This window comes from Notolabrus celidotus, chromosome 13, assembly GCF_009762535.1.
Source record: "Notolabrus celidotus isolate fNotCel1 chromosome 13, fNotCel1.pri, whole genome shotgun sequence".
NCBI lineage: Eukaryota > Metazoa > Chordata > Actinopteri > Labriformes > Labridae > Notolabrus > Notolabrus celidotus.
The window spans coordinates 6,070,622-6,091,425 of record NC_048284.1 but is presented as its reverse complement, the minus strand read 5'-3'; the positions used below and the strand labels follow the sequence as shown (position 1 = coordinate 6,091,425).

The window sequence follows — 20,804 nt, the reverse complement described above, 5'->3', positions numbered from 1 at the left end:
GACGGCCTTAAATTTCACAGAACATTTCCGGTGACAGATTTATTAATCACCACACACAATTTGACATGTTATAGATTTTTTATAAAGTGAGTGTTATCACAACTCCCTGCCTGGTAGCCCCAAAGCGCCCCAATCTGCACAGTTAAAGGGGGAAACATGGATAAAGTGGCAGAGCACTAAAAGAAGTCTGGACTGAGCACGTCCCAGGGTGGATTAACAGAGTTTATCAGCAGCAGCAGCACACTGTAGCACTCTTTGCTCATGTACTGCTGTGGAGGAGTGTCTGCAGAGTCCTTGGCTTTGGTCAATAACAGCCCTCAGGGTACACAAGGCGCTGGTCAATTAGAAAACGCTGAAACAGTTTCTCGGTCAATATATTCACGGTCACAGTCTGATCCAGTGTGTGCTTTGTAAACACGGCGGAAGATCACTGTGTGAATTCAGATTTGACTTTCATTGGAAATTAAATTCAGCTCTTTTCACTGTTCACCTCAATTCTACTTGTTTGTTTTCATTGAATTTTTGACCTTCATAATTATCTCATTTTCTACAAGCTGTTTTATATTTAGTGCCACACTGTGCAGTTTGAGCTGTGTGACGTGATCACAAGGAGCTAATTAAACTCCTCGCTCTGTTTTTGGCAAACGGGATTTTTGTGTTTTTGCTCTCTCATCCTGGTCTGAGGTTAAATAAATACAAATACAATCTTTTAATCTTCATTCTTTAAAGACGTGGTATTAGGATTATTCATATGTTACAAAGAAATATGATGTAAATACTTAACATGGGTGAAGCACCACAACGTGATGTGAGTAATCCAATGATGAGACTTCTGGCTCTGACCGGCTTGTTCAAAACGTCCTGAGATAATTACACCAGAGGGACGTGAGACGTGCTCAATATATGATATCACTGATTGGTGAGTCTCCTGAAGAGCATAGTAAACAAAACACTTACACAAGAACAGAAACGTTCTGCTCTGTTCTTTGTTGCTGGGAATTTGGCCATATTTCATAATTTGTCATTTTCAATTGAAAAACACGGGTTAGCTCACTGAAGACGACTTTGTAGCGTGGCAGCAGTGGAGGAGGCTTTAAATGCAAGCTTGCTAGTTGTACCTAAAATCTCTAAAAGTAGTATGGGAGGTAGAACCTTTCATTACCAGGCCCCTCTCCTTTGGAATCATCTACCAGTCAAGGTCCGGGAGGCAGACACCCTCTCCACTTTTAAGAGTAGGCTTCAAACTTTCCTTTTTGATAAAGCTTATAGTTAAGCTGGCTCAGGCTTGGACCAGCTTTTGTTATGCTGCTATAGGCCTAGACTGCCGGGGGAACTGGCGCACTAACACACTGGGATCCTATCTCACCCCCTTCCCCCTGACCCCTTCATCACTTACTTTAACTCTGCTTGTCCCATTAAAGTTACTAACCATAGACCTTTCTGGAGTCCCTGAGCTCCATTGTCTCGTAGATTCCTCTGAGCTGCCGTAGACGTCCTCCTGCTGCGGACGATCTGGACTCCAGCTGATACGGACGTGCTGGACTCCAGCGGCAACAGCTTCTACGACTCGTCTCATCACTATCACCTCTCTCTCTTACTCCCCTCTATCTGTCTTTCCAGACCCAACTCAGTCGAGGCATGATGGCTGTCTGACATGAGTCTGGTTCTGCCTGAGGTTTCTGCCTGTTAAAAGGAAGTTTTTCCTCGCCACTGTAACTAGCTAAATACTGCGATGTGCAATGCTCATGGTGGATTAAGGTGGGGTCAGACTGAGTCTTACCCTGTCTTGAAGTTGGGTCTCTGTTCATAATTTGACATAGAGTGGTCTAGACCTCCTATGTTTGTAAAAGCGTCCTGAGATAACGTTTGTTGTGATTTGGCGCTATACAAATAAAGATTGATTGATTGATTGATTGATTGATTGATTGATTGATTGAAATGGACAGTAGCTGAACTGGGGGGTTTTAAAGACACCAGCCTGATATAAGTGAAGAATTTGTAAGCTGTGAATCATGTAACGCCACTACAGAGCTATCAGAGGGACAATATAAAGCCTGAAAATGAGCTTAATATCATGTTTTTAACAAGCGGCAACCTCCGGCCACAAGAATTGAAGCCAATGCAGAAGTGTTAAAACTGCAGTTTCTCGAGCGTCAGCTTGAGGCTGGCTCCAGAAGTACCGGAAACCACATACACACAAATTCAAAAAAGCCGATCTTTACAGCAGAAATAAACATGTTTACAGCCTGGTTCAAAAAATTTGTGTAGTCTGGATAGCTAATTTCTTGATCGGCACACACTGTACAGGGAGTGATCTTTTTCTAACGCAGCAATTTCAAAGATATTAAGATTACGAGTTTTCCATTATGAGAGGCACAGCTGACTTGATTGACAGGCGGGAACACTGTAGCTGTTGGCGAGGATGCTCAAACCCTGCCTCTTTACATCACACTAGCTCGCCAGCAGTTAGGTTGTGTTCAGCATATCCGACATGGCTCCCGCCAACAATTTGCTTCAAAACAGCGCTTCAGAAACAGATGGGTGACGTCATGGATACTACGACCATTAATTATACAGTCTATGGTTTTTAAGGACTCAACGAGAGGATCTTTGATCAAAGTCACAATTTAAACTAATTAAAAAGTTGCAAACAATCTCTTGCACTCTGCACACCATTTTTTTCTGCAATGTTTTGATGCAATTTTGGCAGTTTGACTCTGTATGAGAGTTAGTTTGCTATTTTTATAGACTTAGTCCTCTCCTTTTCACCTGTCTAATGAAATAGAAGGTCTGTGTATGCTTGTTAACAAAGGAAATGTGCTCAATTTAAATGCAAAGAAAGGGCTGAGCAGTCAAACACAGTCCAAATAGTTTAATTTCATATTGGTCCCCCCACTGACAAGGAAAATACCCAGTAAAAGTTTAGGATTTTGGGGTGGCCAATTGGGGGCATGTCTCTGGGAAACCTGTTTTGACACGCTTCTGTATGCATCCCAATTCAAATTTTAATCATTTTCAGCATGTTTTATACTGATTAAGATGTTTCTGTGGAGGATTTTGATCACTTTTCAACAACTTCAACTGGGGAAAAAAGGGCTCAAAGTTGACTTGGCTCAAAATAGCAGCTCCATCTGACATGCATTCTTAATGTTACAGAGTATAAAACCTCAATGTATCATTTAAAGCCCTGTATTAATGCTCTTCTGTATGTTATATATATAAGCCTTTTCAAAGGTTAACGAATACTGAGTTTTTTCTTTGCTGTAAATTATTCTCTCTCACAGCTCGGTGACAGGATCCACTCCCTGTTGTACAATTCAAATGTCCTTCTCTTGAGCATCTTTCCCTGCCAACGTCACAAAAGCTGCTGCATTTCATGTAACATTCATGGCAGATGTCAAGGCTTTTGCAGGCAGTAATATGACATAGTTTATACAGAGGATGAAAAACAGCTCCCATATGGAGCCTTTGTGCAGAAAAGCAGCATCTTGGACATGCTACCTGCTACATGCATGTCTTCACATAGTTTATGGCTTTTCATGGTGGGATGATTGCCAAAGACCATCTGGCACACAGCAGTGAGGAGAACATGTGTGGGTGAAAGGTGCTATTGTTGAGGGTTCTTTCAAGAAGCATGAAAAAAAATACAATTCAAAATGATAGATGAGCTTTTAAGAGTTTGGCTACATCACTAATGTCACTCATTTCATATTGTTGGTAAGAACATTTAACATTTAACATTCAACTTAAAATGAAAAGGATTGAATTTTGAATCAAATGGTCGGAGTGCTCTTAGAGGCTGATCAAACATCACCTGCCAATCAATCAATCTTTATTTATAAAGTGCCAAATCACAACAAACATATCTGAAGACTCTTTCCAAACAGAGCCGGTTTAGACCGTACTCTATGACCCAACATCAAGACAGGATAAGATTCAGTCCCATCTTACAGACAGGACTCAGTCTGATCTAATCTTAATCCACCATGAGCAGAGCACTTTGCAGCATTTAGCAAGTTACAGTGGCAAGGACAAACTTCCTTTAACAGGCAGAAACCTCCAGCAGGACCAGACTCATGTTAGACACACATCTGCTGGGACTGACAAAACTGTAACACATCCCGTGGTCCACTGAATGGGTTCCTCAGTTATAAAAACCTGCTCACTATACATCGTTCTGCTCACACTTACTTAATAAATCAACATTTTTAAGAACTTTTGGGGGGCTTTTTCTGCCTTGACTGTTAAGAAAGGACAGTGGTTAGAGAAAGAAACCATGTAGAGAGAGTTGGGGCATAAGATCCAGTCTGATCTCATCTTAATCCACCATGAGCAGAGCACTTTGCAGCATTTAGCAAGTTACAGCAGCAAGGACAAACTTCCTTTAACAGGCAGAAACCTCCAGCAGGACCAGACTCATGTTAGACAGCCGACTGCTGAGACTGGGCTAGGGTTGGAAAAAGGATAGAGGAGATGAAGACCTGTGGCACCTCTGAAAAGTTGTTTTCACCACTTTTTAAATAATAAAAGTCAACTGATGTATGCAAATTATCTTTAATCCTGGTAAAAAAACAAAATTTTTTTATCAATATGAGAGCAGGGATTTCTCAGATCAATCAAAGAGTCTAAGAGAGAAAAAATGAATCTTCTATGGAGATCAACCAACCTTAACAAAGGGGCGGAGTTACAGCATGCAATGATTCAGCCGACCTTCCAACACATGACATTCTGTCACAAATCCCAAAACATAACATCATAATGAACTTTAATTTTTACCTGTATATAAAAGTAAATATTTATCTTAATCCTTATAAATAAACTATCTATGTAAATTATTATATTGCAAATGAACTTAAATAATTACAACATCATGAAATGAATTCAGATTCCTACATTAGGTACAAATACAATGACTAATAATCAGGTAGTTTTAATTTCTCTGTGTCACAGCATATCATCAGTGTCTGGCAGACACCTTGTACCTCCATATTAAATCATTTATATACTTTTTTTGGGGGGGGAATTTCTGCCTTTATTGATAGGACAGCTGATGAAAGACAGGAAATGTGGGGAGTAGAGAGAGGGGGAAGACATGCAGCGAATGATCCAGGTTGGGAGTCGATCCCACAACCGCTGCAATGAGGACTATCGCCTCTGTATATGGGCCTTGCTTACACCTCTAGGCCATCAGCGCCCCATATTTAATCATTTTAACATTTCCCCATTAGTCAATGCTATTGATCTTCCTTTATGTTTGCATGCAGGCTTTCTCAAATATAACATGAAATATGAAAATATTTCAAAAAAAGTTGTTTGAATCATATGCAGTGTTTAGTTATGTTAGCATGTCATGTCTTGGACTTTCAAGGTTCCTGCCAGGCAGTGATGATATGATAAATATAAATATAAGGAGTAGTGTTGCATGTCAATAACCTCAGTGCTCTTCCTATGTGGGTCAAAAATAACATTCATGGTCATTCCAGCGGGTTCATTTGTAACATACTGACTCAGTAACGGCTCATGCCAAACTACAGGGGTTTAAATGACTTATGTTCAAGGTTAGGCTAGGGTAAAAATTTTAAAAAATGTGTTTAAAGTTGCATTGAATAATGATTTTCATGCTTATTACAGATTCCCAAAGGTAACCCCACAGGTAAATAGATCTTCCCTGACACTTGGGTGCAGGTTTGGCCTTGTGGTTAAACCATGCGCCCCATGTACAGAGGCTATAGTCTGGATGTGATGCTTTGCTGCATGCCACTTGCACTCTACCTAAAGTCCTAGCCTCTCTGAAAAAGGCACAGAAACCCAAAATAAACACAAATACAAATAAAAAGCAGCCCTTAGAGTGCAGATTTACACCTGTATCAGATGTCTGATTAGCTTCGGTGTAAAATGTGTTTAATCCTCATCCTAGATAAATTAAACGGTGAAAAAGACCCGTCAATGCTGCTGATCAGAGGTCGATAAAATTATAGATTTCCACCACGCTGCTTTTAAATTCAGCCTGCAGTGAAACGTTCTTCTGCAGCAGGTATCATGAATCATTCAAATCAAAGCTGATCTGGATTACTGGTTGCCATCAGCAGCTGTCATGGATATGTACCTCCAAGATTAAGAGTTGGATTCCTTTTTTTTTTTTTCCTCCTCAGTGAACCAACCTGCCTGTGGCACTCTTCCAGAGACGTGTGCACCCACTTTTACAACATGTGTTGCTCTCGAGTATTCATCATCACAGGAGGGAAAATAATCTGTGAAGGGAGGCTGAGAGAAAGTAAAAAAGATCCCATTTATACCTGGTGCTAAAACACACTTTGTGGAGGCTACAAAGCAAACATGGACCGATCATTAGACGGGCAACTGGGCCATCTCTATTTGATTTAATGGTAAGCATTGTAGATATCCCTTTGTGCAGGAAGTCATTTTCTAACCATGCTGTGCAGCTGCTGTGACCACTGACTTGTTCACTGTGGTTGTAGGGCAGCCAGAGTAAGTAGTGGGAGAAAATTCTTCATGAATCAGCAGGCCTATAGCACCGGAACAAAATGTTGCTCCAGACACTTTGTAAGAAACCTCAGCGTGTGTTCGTTAATGTGCAAATATCACGTCCTACTGACAGAGAGAGACTCTGGTTACTGTGACCTTGCTATGTTCATGTGTGGTTCAAGCTAGAAACCTATTTAAACACCTGGTCAAGTGAAATCATGGTGATGATTAATGAGATATGAAGCAACCTTTAACGCACTACCGAAAGATACAGATCTTAATTGGTGCTAAATGTCAGCTAAATCTTGCCCCAGAGACTCTTCTGATCTGAGCTTTATTCTGGGCTGAGAAAAAACTCCTCTTCTGCTTTTTATTAAAATAACACCATTTATTTATGATACTATTTTCCTTTTCTACATTTTTCTGCATGCTTGTTGATTTTGGTTTAAATTGAATTAAGTACAGTTTGAACTGCAAAGCTCCCCACAGTATGCCTCTAATTTGGCGCACCGCACTGCATCCCAGTAGAGTCTTACAGGATGATAATTAATCCCAAATGCATCCTTTTCAACTAAAAAGGCTCATTTACTGTAAGGAGACACGGCTGCAGTCATGCATTCACTTTTCAAATCATCCAATAACTGGAGCTGAAAGAAGAACACCTGAAAGGAGTGTGGACTATGTGACACACAAAGTCTTATAGATCCACAATAACACAATAAAAACACATCTGATGGAGGTTCTTTGGCTCTACTTACATTGTAACACAGCATCAGTCACACAATCAGCCAGGTTACATCATTTCCTATTGAAGTGTCCTAACTGTCTGCGAGCAAAAAAGCACAGTGCTCTTAAAACTCTCTAAAGACTCCTCAGCTGGTCCAAAACGCTGCAGCTTATGTACCAACTAGAACTAGGAAGAGAGAGCACACTCTCTACACTGGCTCCCCATAAAATCTAGAATAGAATTTAACATCTTTCTTCTGACCTACAAAGCTCTCAATGGTCACACAACTTCATATCTTAAAGAGCCCTTTATATCTCATAATGCCCTATTACCCCTCTAGAACACTACGCTCCCAGCATGCATGCCTGCTCATCGTACCTAAAGTCTCTAAACGTAGTATGGGAGGTAGAACCTTTAGTTATCAGGCACCTCTCCTTTGGGATCATCTACCAGTCAGGGTCCAGGAGGCAGACACCCTCTCTACTTTTAAGAGTATACTTCAAACTTTCCTTTTTTATAAATCTTATAGTTAGAGCTGGATCAAGCTTGGACCAGGTATTAGTTATGCTGCTATAGACTTAGACTGCCAGGGGAACTGACACACTGGGATCCTATCTTTTCCCTCTCTCTGTCTATCACTCACTTTAACTCTTCCTGTCCCATTAAAGTTACTAACCAGAGACCTTTCTGGAGTCCCTGAGCTCCCTTGTCTCGTAGGTTCCTCTGAGTTGCTGCTGTGGACGTGCCAGACTCCCGCTGCTACAACTACTACCATCCGTCTTTGTTTTATAAAGTAGAGTTAGTGGTGGATTAACAACATGCATATCCTGCATTGAAGAGTTGTGTCTTGACTGGTGTCAACGTCAGGGGCCATCCAGTTTTGGGGTTAGTTGTGTGCAAACACAGGTAGGTAGAAGATAGTCCCCCAGCTAGAACATCTCTAGCTCTCAGCTGATAGCAGTGTAATCTGTTTACCTGGAGTTACAAAGGTGTTTCATTGTCAAGATGCAACGCAGTATCTGAGGCTTGCAAGCTGATAAGCATGATTTAAATTTGAAGAGTACTTAAAACATATTGCTTTAATATTTTTTTTACAGCTGTAAGTATAAAAGGAAGTGTTAGTTTTAAAGTTTAACTAGTTTGTAGAAAGAGGTAAAAACTAAACATGTCTTAAGACAACGTTTCAACACCGTCACAGACCGTAGCAACTCAGCTCTGCACGGTATCATTAATCCGTCATCACTGCACGCTGCTCTGGTTTGAAAATCACAACACATGCCAGGAGAATCAGCTCGGTGGTGCTTCTCAAACCGCCTCAGCATCCACCGCACATTTTTTGTGAATGGTAGAGTTCCTAGAACAAACAGGAAAAATGGTCATAAAGACATTTCCCCCCCTATACTAAAGAAACCCTCATGCTTCCTCTGTCCCCCACCAGAGCCCACAGATGTGAAGTAGATTACACCCCCTCCTCCTGCAGCCGGCCCCTCTTTCCACTGCAAAGAAAGAAATCTTTCAGCTTCAGCCTCTTTCCCCCTCCTCGACCCTCCCCTCCCCTCCCCGCAGCAGACAGGGGCACATAGACAGGCGCACTCTGCAGCCAAACCCTAATTGTGTGTGTGTGCGTGTGTCTGTGTTTTTTTTCCCCCTGACATGAAGAAGGAAAGCGAGTGAGTATTGCTTCACTCTGAGCTTGTGAATGGAAGTGTTTGAGTAGCTTTGCTTGACTGAGAGAGTGGAGGTGGAGGTGTATTCAGCGGTGAGAATAACTGGAGTTTGGTAAGTTTGGATTCTGGATTTATAAAACTTTAGTCACAGAGTACAAGAGGGATGCTCAAGCTTTTTATCTCTGAGTTTCATTGAGAAGAAGGAGACTTTAACAGCCTGTTTTTTGCTTGTCTAGCACTTTTACAGTTAAATTAATAATGAATTACTGTAAAATTGTAAAATATGGTTATTGATTTAAATTGCTGCTTTAGAGGCGATACAAGTTAGAATCAGGCAATCAGAGACGTGACCTTCTCTCTAAATCAGCTGATTATGAACACTTTTACTAATATGCATGTACATATGTGTGTTTTTGTGTGTGCGTGTGTTCTTACATCTCTCTACTAGTCTTTCTAATTACTATGCTTTCCACCTTACATGATTACCTTCAGGGCCCGTGGACCTGCGAGGTCTCTCTGTGCTCTCACTGGCTTCCTGCCAAAGACCGTGTTGTCACAGTAACATAGAGGAGCAGTTGAGTGTTGTGACACCTGTGGCACACACCTGTTCAGGATTTGACAAGAGGGGCCACAGGGCTGAGCGTCAGATATATACTCTGAGAGTGACTACAGGCTGAGGAGGTGACCGGGGATTAAATACATGATGATGTATCTTTATGACTGAAAGGCCGGAGTACTGAGATTTAACCTGGTTTGTGTGTTATGCTCATGCAGCTCTGCGACAAGAATCATTCAGAGAGCCTTCCTTTTTCTTTTAGAGTTGAAACAATCAACGATCTGAGTGGCGAAAACTGTTTTGACCCACTTTTCTTATAAATGAGCGACACATCCGACATTTTCATGCCTCTGAGGTTTGTAGATTTGCAGCTTTTCTGACTATAAAGTGACCATCTTTCAGTTTTGGGCTGCTGGTCGTCCAAATAAACATTTTCATGACATAGTTTTGGGTTTTGGATTAGTCGAAAGGGCTTCTGCTTGTAGTTTTTCCAGATATATTTTGGACCAAAAGACAAATAAAAAATAGTAAGAGTAGTAGAGTAAGATCAACGCCGTAGCCTATGCCGTAGACCAGGGGTTCCCAAACTTTTCAGCCTGTGACCCCCAAAAATATTGGTCCCAAAGACTCACGACCCCCACTGTCCCTTAAAGTTATTGAATGTGGCTTCATTCAGCTGGTTTGCAGAAAATTAGCCTACCTGTATGAGCATGTGGCTGTGTTTCCTGTTTCGTTATGAATTATCCTGCTACTACTGATGCTTTTGATAAATAACTGTTTGCTAACCCTAAAGTTAGGAGTCATTTGGCAAAAAGAAAGGCAGAAAACTCTTTTTTCAAGGTTTTATTTCAAGTTTAGCTACTATTTTTGTCAATATTTTGTTTTACTATAATGGGTAAAATATACTACTTTTAGATAATTAAAAAAAACCAACCATCATTCTGGAAGACATCTCATGACCCCCCATTTGTGTCTTGATACCCTCCAGGGGGTCCCGACCCACACTTTGGAAACCCCTGCTGTAGCCTACGCCGACGCATAAGCCTACGCACACCTCCTTCAAAATACAACAACACATCAAATCGACACGGACTGCAAGCCCTATGATTGGTCCACTTGACGACATTGTATTTCCTGCATTTACAGCACTTCTAGAATCGCCACACATAGGGATGGGTACCTTTCACATTTGAACCGATATGGTACCGATTCCCAGGTACCTGGTATCGGTACCGGTACTCAACGGTACCAATATTCGGTACTTCTGTGTGTTTATGTGGTAACAAATGTTAATTTAAAAAATATTTGCTTAATTTAACATATTTATTTCATTGAACATGAAATGAACAGAAACAGGATTAAATAGGTGATGAGATATATTAGCTGACATGCTGGTGGCGTCTAATTGCTCTTTCGGGAGTTAAACAATGAACACACGTGAACGCCTGCGGACGGGAAAAAGTCAGTTCTCTGTCTCTTTATAATAACAGGACACACAGCTTACTTGTTTGGCATTCACGCACACAGGAACGGTTATAAACAGGGCAGGTAGTCGGGGCGAGAGAGTCCATCTCAACCATAGACCGTATAAAATAAACTTAATCCTCCAGGAGTTCTGCCTCACGGTGAGTGAGTGCACGCGTCCATCAGCTGCAGGCTCCGTTTGGCGTGCTCCCGCGCGGATGCAGAGAACAGAGAGCAGAGAGCAGAGACGTCCACCCGATCAGCCTCTGACTTCATTACAGGGCGAAAGTATGGAAACTCACCTCCTCTTCCACTCCCTCACAGTCACAGGGATGTGTTTGGGCACCGAAACATGGTACCGTTTGATTTTACGTGACTCGGTACTCGTTAGTACCAACGGAATTCGGTCGGTACCTATAAAAGTACGGAATTCGGTACCCATCCCTAGCCACACATCGACTGTACATTTCATCTCCTGATGTCTCCTCTCTATTCTTCCCTGGTATCATTGCTGTATGATAAACAGCAGCATGCATCAGCTCTAAATTAAAATAATATGCTCTTAATCGCTGTGAAAAAGCTAGCGGAAATGTAGCGGGCCGGAAACAGGTGATCCGACTATCAGAGAGACCACACTGCCCTCTAGTGTTTCGGCGGGGTATTGCTGCGCGACACGGACACATCAACGCACAAGTGCTTACGTCTGCGTCGGCCAGAAGTGTAAACCAGGCTTTATGTTATTTTTACTAAACCAGGTCTGGAAATGACTCCTTTTTCATTTTCATTGCATATTTTAACTGTCTTTATTATGTTGCATACACTACAGCAGCAGCAGTGGCAGTAATAGCAGAAAGAGCTAATCTGAATTATAACTGTGTCGTGCAGAGCTCAGTCACTGAACATGTTCTCCTGTCAGAGTCAGGACCCGAGTCCAGCAGCAGACCTTCCTGTCTTTAAAGATCACGAACAAGAACTGAGCTCTCCAGATCTTCCTCTGAGATTTGGCTCTGAACTGCTTTTACTCTTCTACTATTTTAAGCCCAAAAGAGAAGTCGGCCAACACAAGCCACTTCAAAACGACAGATCCCTCACAGCGAGGCCAACTAAGGGTCACTACGGGCCACGGAGCGTCAAACACAAAACACTTTCTCACACGAAGCAGAGGACGCCCGGCGCTGAGATTACGCAGACATTTTCCAAAGACAGAGGCGACTGCTCCCTGCCGATCTGTGGCTCGGAGAGGAGCGAGTGTGGCTCCAGTTAGAGGCTGAGTTAATGTCACTAAATGTCCTTTGACTTTTAACTTTTACTGCTGCCGTGGGGATTGAGCACAGAGACTATAAAGCTGTATTTTAAGATGGATTACATCTCCGTTTGGCTGTCTGTTGTCATAAAGCTGAAACTGTTGTCACTCGTCGCCGCGAGGCTCTGATTTATAAAAGTCCAAACAAGCTCAGAGTCGTAAAAAGTTTTGGACATGCAGTTCTGCGGCTAATGAGGAGCTTTGAATGTCTCTGAAGACTCTTTAATAAGTAATTCACCTGCAGTTGTGCTTCATCTCTATCACGTTGAAATCTTTGTCTTTTGTGAAGCTTTCTCCAAAGATTTGTGCTCCATGTTTGAAAATGATGAATGTGATATTCAGAAACAAACATCATGTATAGAGAATGACATGTGTCCCCTCTGCAGAGACTCATTGCATCTGATTCATGTCAGCCTGTCAGTGTGGACGCAGTGCCAATCAAAACAAATGAGCAAACGTATTACTCAAACATCCCAATGCAAAGCTCCTGCATCGTGTCTCTGCTTTCAATCTGAATTGGTTGGACGCTTTCTGTTTATGTCTTTCCTCTCAGCTGCTGTAACATATGTGAGGTCACTGTTTAAACTAATCACAAACAGAGGGAGAGGGAGGGAGGGAGCGACAGAGAGAGAGAAAGAGAGAGAAAAGGCCAACAGTTGGTTGTTTTTACGAGTTTGGCCGGGACCACATCTCATCTTAAAATAAATAGACAATTTTACGGTGTCTGCTCCAGCGAGCATGACTGGGCATTCAGTCTCTGCTTTTCTGAAAAACACGGCGATGGGTGTAAGTCAACAAACTCAAACGCTCACTTCAGCTCTAACAAGCAGAAATGAGGAAAGAGGCTGCTGTAAAATCTGAAACCAAATGTGCTCTGACAGCAGTGAGAGAGAGAGCTCTGCAATGACTCCACTCACAGATTGTTAAATACATATCCACATGCAGAGGAGGGACGCACGGACAGCCTCAGTCTGCTGAATCACAAAGTGACACTCTTGGCTGTTGAACTAAACGCAGAGGGGGGACTCACAAACACTGAGCCACTTTGTGGAAAGGATCCCTCATGGAGCTGAGAACGGTGACAGAAGTAGCCGTCTCTCTGTACTCTGAGGTGTTGGAGGGATTAACGAGCAGAGTAAAGTTGTGAATGATTCCCAGAGGACTGCTGGTGACCAAAAACAACAACAACACGGCTGCAGAAGGAGGGGACGCCAGCTTTTAGAGTGGGTGACACAATTCATACCACCGCTGGCTCGGTCGTGGTCAACCACAGAGAGTGAGGCCCTCTCCAGTCTTTGAATGCATCACAAGCAGCACACAAACTTCTACAACACTTTTACTGCAACTATGTTAGGAAATAATCCAAAACGAAAACATGGTGCAAAGATGTTGACATGCAGAGTTCAAAAGAAGAGACTGCATACTTAGGTTTGCTCACAAACTGTATGTACGTGAGGTAGAGATGTGCAGGGTTAGTTAGAAAGAAAGGTACTTTATTGATCCCCAGGGGGGACATTCAATTTTTTCACTCATGCTAGTTTGGACATGCTACACGTACAGTTTTTTTGGTATATACATACAATCATGCACACACATGCAGTGAACATGCTTAGGGAGAGATGTCAGAGTGAGGATACTGCCGTCAACCAGCGCACCCAGAGCTGTTGGGGGTTCGATGCCTTGCTCAAGGACACCTCGGCAGTGCCCAGGCAAGTGAACCAGCACCTCTCCAGCCACCAGTCCACTTGCCAAACTTTGTCCATACTGGGACTCGAACCAGCGGCCCTTCGGTTCCCAAGCCAAGTCCCTATGGACTGAGATACTGCCGCCCCCCAAGTTGATTAAACATATAAATGCGGTCACTTTCAATGTTGTGATCAGAATTAGTCGGTTAAACTAATTATTGTCATTTTCATTAATGTAGCTCTACAATGTTGGTTAAAGTTGAGGCTGTACCTCCCTTTAATGTGTCTGGAGGACCGATGCATACCAAAACTATGTCAGCCTGCAAGTCGCTATCTCTGTGTGCCTGCAATGTCTGTGCCAGCTGAGTGGCTTTTTTCAGCTTCAGGTAGAGACAAACAAAGAAAAAAGAGGGGCACTGTTGGCCTAGGGGTCTAAGCGTGCCCCATATACAGAGGCTGTGGTCCTCATCGCAGCCATAGACTGTATATAAAATGGACAGCATCGCTCCGCCTTTTCCCATTGTACGGTTTTGAAGCCAAAATATCCCGTTCCAGAACGCTGACATCTTGTACATTTTCTGCAGGCAGAGTCTGCGCAATAGGGAATTAGTGTGTTTCCACGGTAACAAGCTCCGCCCTACAGCGTTCCGTCCCGAGGTCCTACAGAGTTTCTCTCTACAGCAGCTGTCAATCAAAGTAAAACCAGAAGTAAAACCCCGTTTTTTTAACCTCTGATAACTAACGAAGAAGAAACTTTTCAGAAAAAATAGGACTTGAACACAAAACAGTGAAATAATAACTACATATCACCACAGCATACGGTTCAAGGTTCAAGGTTTCTTCATTATCCCCAGGGGGCAATTTGTCTTTCAGTCAGCGGTGACACAAACAAAACAGTACAACAAGTCACACCAACATCAAAACATTCAAAACGGTAACAACATGGAAACAACAGCTATGCGGCATCGTTAAGCAGACTAGCTGCTGTCGGTACAAAAGAGTTTCTCTTCCTATTCGTCCTGCTTTTCGGCATCCTGAATCTTCGACCTGAGGGAAGCCGGCGAAATTCAAGAAAAAGAGGATGGTATGGGTCAGCCACGATGGACCAGGCCTTGCTGAGGGTCCTGGCTCGGTGGAGGCTTGACAAGTCAGGCAGGGGTGTGCCCGCAACCCTGCCGCATATCTTAACTACGGCCTGCAGTCTATTTTTATCTTTTAGAGGACACCATTGAAAAGGTTAAAAGCGATTCAATAAAACATCTTCATAAAAGTCGTGTTGACATTAAAACCCCTGAGCTTCTGATAAAAGTACATTCTTTGGTGGGCCCGGATGTGAGAAACGTTCGTACGACGTGTATTTATTTTTTAAAGTTTGACCGCAGCCCCATTCAAATGAATGGGGGAGACAGAGTTTTTGACCTATACTGCAGCCAGCCACTAGGGGGAGCAGTTTTTGTGGCGGCCTCACTTCGAACCGAGCGAGATGACGTCCATTTTATATACAGTCTATGATCGCAGCAGTCGCAGGCGCAACTTCCGGCCTCGACTGTTTGCTGCATGTCTTCCCCTGCTCCACGCTCTCTGCCTTTCCTGTCACTCTTCAGCTGTCCTATCCATTAAATCAGGCATGTCCAAAGTACGGCCCGGGGGCCAATTGCGGCCCGAGGTCCATTTATTTATGGCCCCAAGCTTCCATCTTAAAACGTGTTATTTATAGCACAGATATTAATCACATTCTGAATCATCTGTACATTTGCAGTTTCTTTCAAGCGCACAAACAAAACTAAAGTCAATCCAGAAACGTCTCAAAAAGCTTCATATGGACTACTTTTATAAATCCAAAGCTCTGGGGATTCTTCAAGACGGCAATAAAGAAGAAACACAAGAACTCTTAAAGTTGACAGGTTTTCAAATTAATGTTTTTCTCATGATGTGAAAATGTTCTTGATGAACACTAAAAGTTCAGAAGAAACAATAGAGGACATAAGATAAGATCAAAATTATGAAATTGTACAAAAAAGGCAAAATTAGGTGCATAAAAAATGTTCAGAACTCAGGAAAATAATTATTTTGTTCTTAATATGTTGTCTGCTGGTCAGAAGAGTCTTAAAAACAACATGAAATAGAAGTGTGATGAAATCCAGATCGTGATCCTGCCATAGGAAAATAATGAGACAATATTTTTCCCACTTTGTCCGACCCGAATGAAAAACATTTTCCCCCAGAAGAAGATAAAGTTTGCTAATCTTTACATGGTACTTCCTAGTTACCGTTTTATTGAGAAAACATTTAAAATAATAGTAATTAAATATTTCATATATAACTTTTAGGATTCATAAGTCTCAGTAGGAGCCACTGGCCCTGAGGTATTCTGACTACAGCAAATGTGGCCCTCTTTGAAAAAAGTTTGGACACCCCTGCATTAAATGATGAAATGCACCGAAATGTAATTAATTTTTATTCAAAAGGGAGAGAAAAAGAAAGATATCATGATCAACTGTGTATAATAACATGCATCAAGTTAAGCCGCGATTTGCAGTCATACTTTGTGGGTTAACGAGCCACGTTTATCTTTCAAAATTTCAATTGTATCTAGTGAAGAATGGGATGAGCTGGTTCAAACAGAAGCTTAAAAAGCTCCATACAGAATGGTTTTAGACAGCATTTACATAGTGTAAAATAAATTGTGCTCAGATTTGACTTCTTCTTTGTTACTTAAAGGTGACATATCATGCAAAATGGACTTTTTAATGGTTCTCTACCTGAAATATGTGTCCCTGGCATGTCTACAAACCCCCCGAGAATGAAAAAAATCCATTCTGCCCCTGTTCTGATTTCTCCACCTTTCTGTGAATGTGTGTGAAACGAGCCGTTTCAGACTTCCGTGTTTTTGTTACGTCACAACAATATCCGGTCTGTCACAGAGTCAGAGCTCGGAGCTTGTTCAGCCCATAGACTGTATAAAATAATACTGAATCCCTCCTCCGTTTTTCATTACCTGCACACATGTGTGCTAACAAGGAGCTTAGGAGGGAGGCATGCTAGTTGTAGGCTGTCTTAATAAACACAAAGGTCGGTTTTACTCCCCACGTCTGCAGATTTGAAGATCTAGTGGATGATTTGTATTTATCATGGATAAGTGCTAGCGCTAATTAGCATAGCTACATAGCTACATGTTCATAGCTGTAGCTGTAGCTGTGTACCAAGACACACGTCAACATACTGACAAATAAAACAACAAGAAACACAGAATCTGTGACCAATCCTTCAGAAAGGTCCCGCTGCCTTTCTGGTAGAGGTCGGTTTTACTCCCCATGCCTGCAGATTTGAAGATCTAGTGGATGATTTTTACTTATCATGGATAAGTGCTAGCGCTAGTTAGCATAGCCACATAGCTACATGTTCGTAGCTGTGTACCAAGACACACGTCGACATACTGATAAATAAAACAACAAGAAACACTAAATCTGTGACCATTGGTTCAGAAAGGTCCTGCTACAGGTGCCTCTCCGTCAGGATCAGATTCTGGATCAGATTCAGAGGGTTGAAGTAACGTGATCTCTGAGCAGCCGTGTTTATTCAGCCAACATGTAAACATTAGATCAACATGCTGAAGAGCCGAGGCACATCCACTTCCTGAGGGGGCGTGGTCAGAGAGAAAACAGAGTTATCTGAGGAGGACTGAAGAAGAGGGTTTTTCAGGCATGCCAAAATCTGATTTCAAAGTGTTTTTTTGAGCATAAACTCTAAAGACATGTTTTGGGGACCTCTTAGACCAATATATATTGATGAAAAAAGCGTGATATGTCACCTTTAAAGACTAGTCTGCTTAATCAACAGGGAAATGAACCATTAAGAACATCCTTACAGTGAGTACTTCATGTCAAAATGTGAATACCACAGACTTCTCAGCTTTGTGAACATAACTGAAAACTATTTTAGTACTTTTAAAAAACATGTTTTGAGGTATTCAAATTAAAAACAGAATTATTCAAATCAAATTAAGTTCAGTTTTACATAAAGGGAGCTGCTTCAAAAATTCTAAAATGTTCAAACATGAAGAGCACAAAACAGACAGGATGTTTTTTTTATTAATGCAACCTAACAGGACTGAAGCCTGATTGATTTTTGGCAGGCTGGATGTTCCAGTTTGAATTTTTTATCTTCGGCTGAGAGCAGAGGTAAAAAAAAAAATCAGCTTTTTTGAACCCCCAAAAAACATAAATTACGTTTTTTACCTTGAATCAAACATTTGAAAGAAGTTTCTGTGAAAGTGAAATAAGAGAATTCAAACCGCAGCAAGTCAGGTTCATGATTTTATGTTAAATAACTTTGGATGTATAGAATGCAGAATCCACAAGCCCTCTCAATACCATCATATCATCTTAACTCAGCATTTACAGCTGGCTTCTTCTCAGACTGAATATTTACAGATTCATGACACGACATGTCAGTGACATATTAAACAGCACAAATGGGAAAATGTTAGCTGATAATGCAGGTATTAGTGTGAATTGATCAGTGCTGAAATATGCAGTGTGACATTCAGAGTGTGACTACGATATTTAAGATTGAAAAGAATCCATTTCTATATTTCTGAGAGGTTCAGAGTGACGCAGGGAGCGACGGCTGGGAAATGTATACGATAAACTTCTAAAAGGTCATGAGACAGGTTTAGGTTCCCATTATGCGGTTTAGCTATTCAAGCCACCGGGGCAATTTTCTTTTGGCATTATAACTCCTCGCATTGTCTGCTTGATTTAAATGGAGCAGTTTAATACATGGGGAGAGGCACGGAGCACCATGGGAAGGCTTCAGATGAGGCTTTAAGCTGTGCTAATGTACCTGTTCAACAGCCTGTGTGGTCATGAGTCACAGCTGAATCATATTCAAGTGTTTGTCTTTGACGAGTGCAGAGAGAGATTTGATTTGAAAAGGTGACGGTGGATAAATAAGAGTTCTCACTTATTACTTCAGTGCGTCCAAGATCTGCAGAGATATTGACCTTTTTTAAAATACCTTTCCGAACATGACTTTAATGGGAATTTGGTGCCACTACAGTTACTGATTGAATAAATTCCTTTCAATAAAATCCACATGTCTTTGAGTGAACACTTTTTTAATGTTAAGTTGCAGTAAACACAGAATATTCTAATTACTGTATGTTCAGTCGATGTAGTACTCCTTGGTTGGCGGGTGTGCATGGACCGATGTAAACAACTCCAGCGGTAGCTTGTTGACACTGCTAGCAAACCAGCTAACAGTAGCTGAGTAATAACGTCTCTGTTTTCACAACAGGACACTTCCATCCTGACAGTCTGGTGATAAAGTGTTCTAAGGTGAGTTGAGGCAAAGGTTAATATTTAGTGTCGAGGCATGACAGTGAGCTTTTGGGAGGGAGAGACGGTCTAACACATGTGCATGAATGGAAGCCGTCATTTTGCTACGCTCTTTTTTGCCCTACTGAAAACTATGAACACTACAAAGCAGGCTTAACGTACCCTGAGCATCTTTTGCTTACCTGGCTCATACAGAATGCTGCTGCTCGAGTCCTAACAAGGACCAAAAAAGTAGACCACATCACTCCAGTTCTTAGATCCCTACACTGGCTTCCTGTCTGTCAGAGAATAGACTTTAAAATCCTGCTAATGGTTTATAAAGCACTGAATGGTTTAGGCCCAAAATACATTGCTGATCTGCTACTACTTTATGAACCACCTCGACCTCTGAGGTCATCAGGTACTGGTCTGCTTTCAGTCCCTAGAGTCAGAACGAAACATGGTGAAGCAGCGTTTAGTCATTATGCACCACATATCTGGAACACACTCCCTGAAAGCTGTAGGTCTGCTCCAACTCTCACCTCTTTTAAATCAAAGATTAAGACTTTCTTATTTGCCACTGCCTTCCTATCTTAGATTATTTTAACCCACTTTAAATTAAAATTTTAATTTAATTTTTAATATATTTCTAATTTTCCTTTTCTTTTCTGTTTTATCATATTTGTCATTTTAATTGTGCTCTTCTATGTTTGTCTGAATGTCTCCAATGCTTTTAATGTTTTAATGTAAAGCACATTGAGTTGCCCTCATGTATGAAATGTGCTATACAAATAAAGCTGCCTTGCCTTGCCAAGCTGCCTTCACTCACCCTAATCAAGGAGATCTTGCTGGGCAGTCACACAAAGCTGATTACCAACCTGATGAGTGAACCCACAAACATATTTTACAAACTCAGACCACACTATGATATCACAAAAACACAAAGTTAATGAGTCAGTCTACATTAATCCCCTTTATGTAATGTCATTATGTCTGCCTTTACTCAGCTGTTTGTATCGTTGGTGCTGTTTGCACTGGTGCATGATTCATGCTCACCAGTGTCTTACGTCCTATTGATTCAGCTCTGTAGTCATGAACACTTTTGCCTTTGATGCTGTGATAGGTCTGGGTGTCTGCTTGTGGATGGTTTGCCTACTATAGCCTTGATCCTTTTGTCTCCATACAGACTTGCTTGTTATTATTGATAATGCTTTGTTGCCTTGTTACTTAACATGTAATTACACTCTTTGTATTTATTTATCTAGTTAAGTATCTATTTATTCATTTATAAACATTTCTCTTTGATTTATTACAATTGTTATAATCATTATTTCTTATTGTTATGATTAATATTATTATATATTGTTATTATTATTATTATTATTACTATTACTATTATTATTATTATTATTATTATTATTATTACTATTATTAGTATTTATAAATATTATCATTAGTATTATTATTTATCATTATTATTAGTAGTAGTATTATTGTTATTATTATTATTATTATTAATAATTATTATTTATTATTATTATTACTATTCTTATTATTACTATTCTTCTTCTTCTTCTCCTTCTTCTTATTATTATTAT

At 41.1% G+C, this 20,804-nt stretch overlaps 1 long non-coding RNA gene across 3 annotated transcripts in view; it reads right to left on the bottom strand.

Moving 5' to 3' along the window:
* Window positions 1-8,265: 8,265 nt before the first annotated feature.
* Window positions 8,266-20,804, bottom strand: part of LOC117823758 — a 33,800-nt gene continuing 21,261 nt past the window's right edge. For all 3 annotated transcript variants that reach the window (XR_004633486.1, XR_004633484.1, XR_004633485.1), the window contains one exon: window positions 8,266-8,567. This is a non-coding gene — a long non-coding RNA (uncharacterized LOC117823758). The remainder of the gene's footprint in view (window positions 8,568-20,804) is intronic.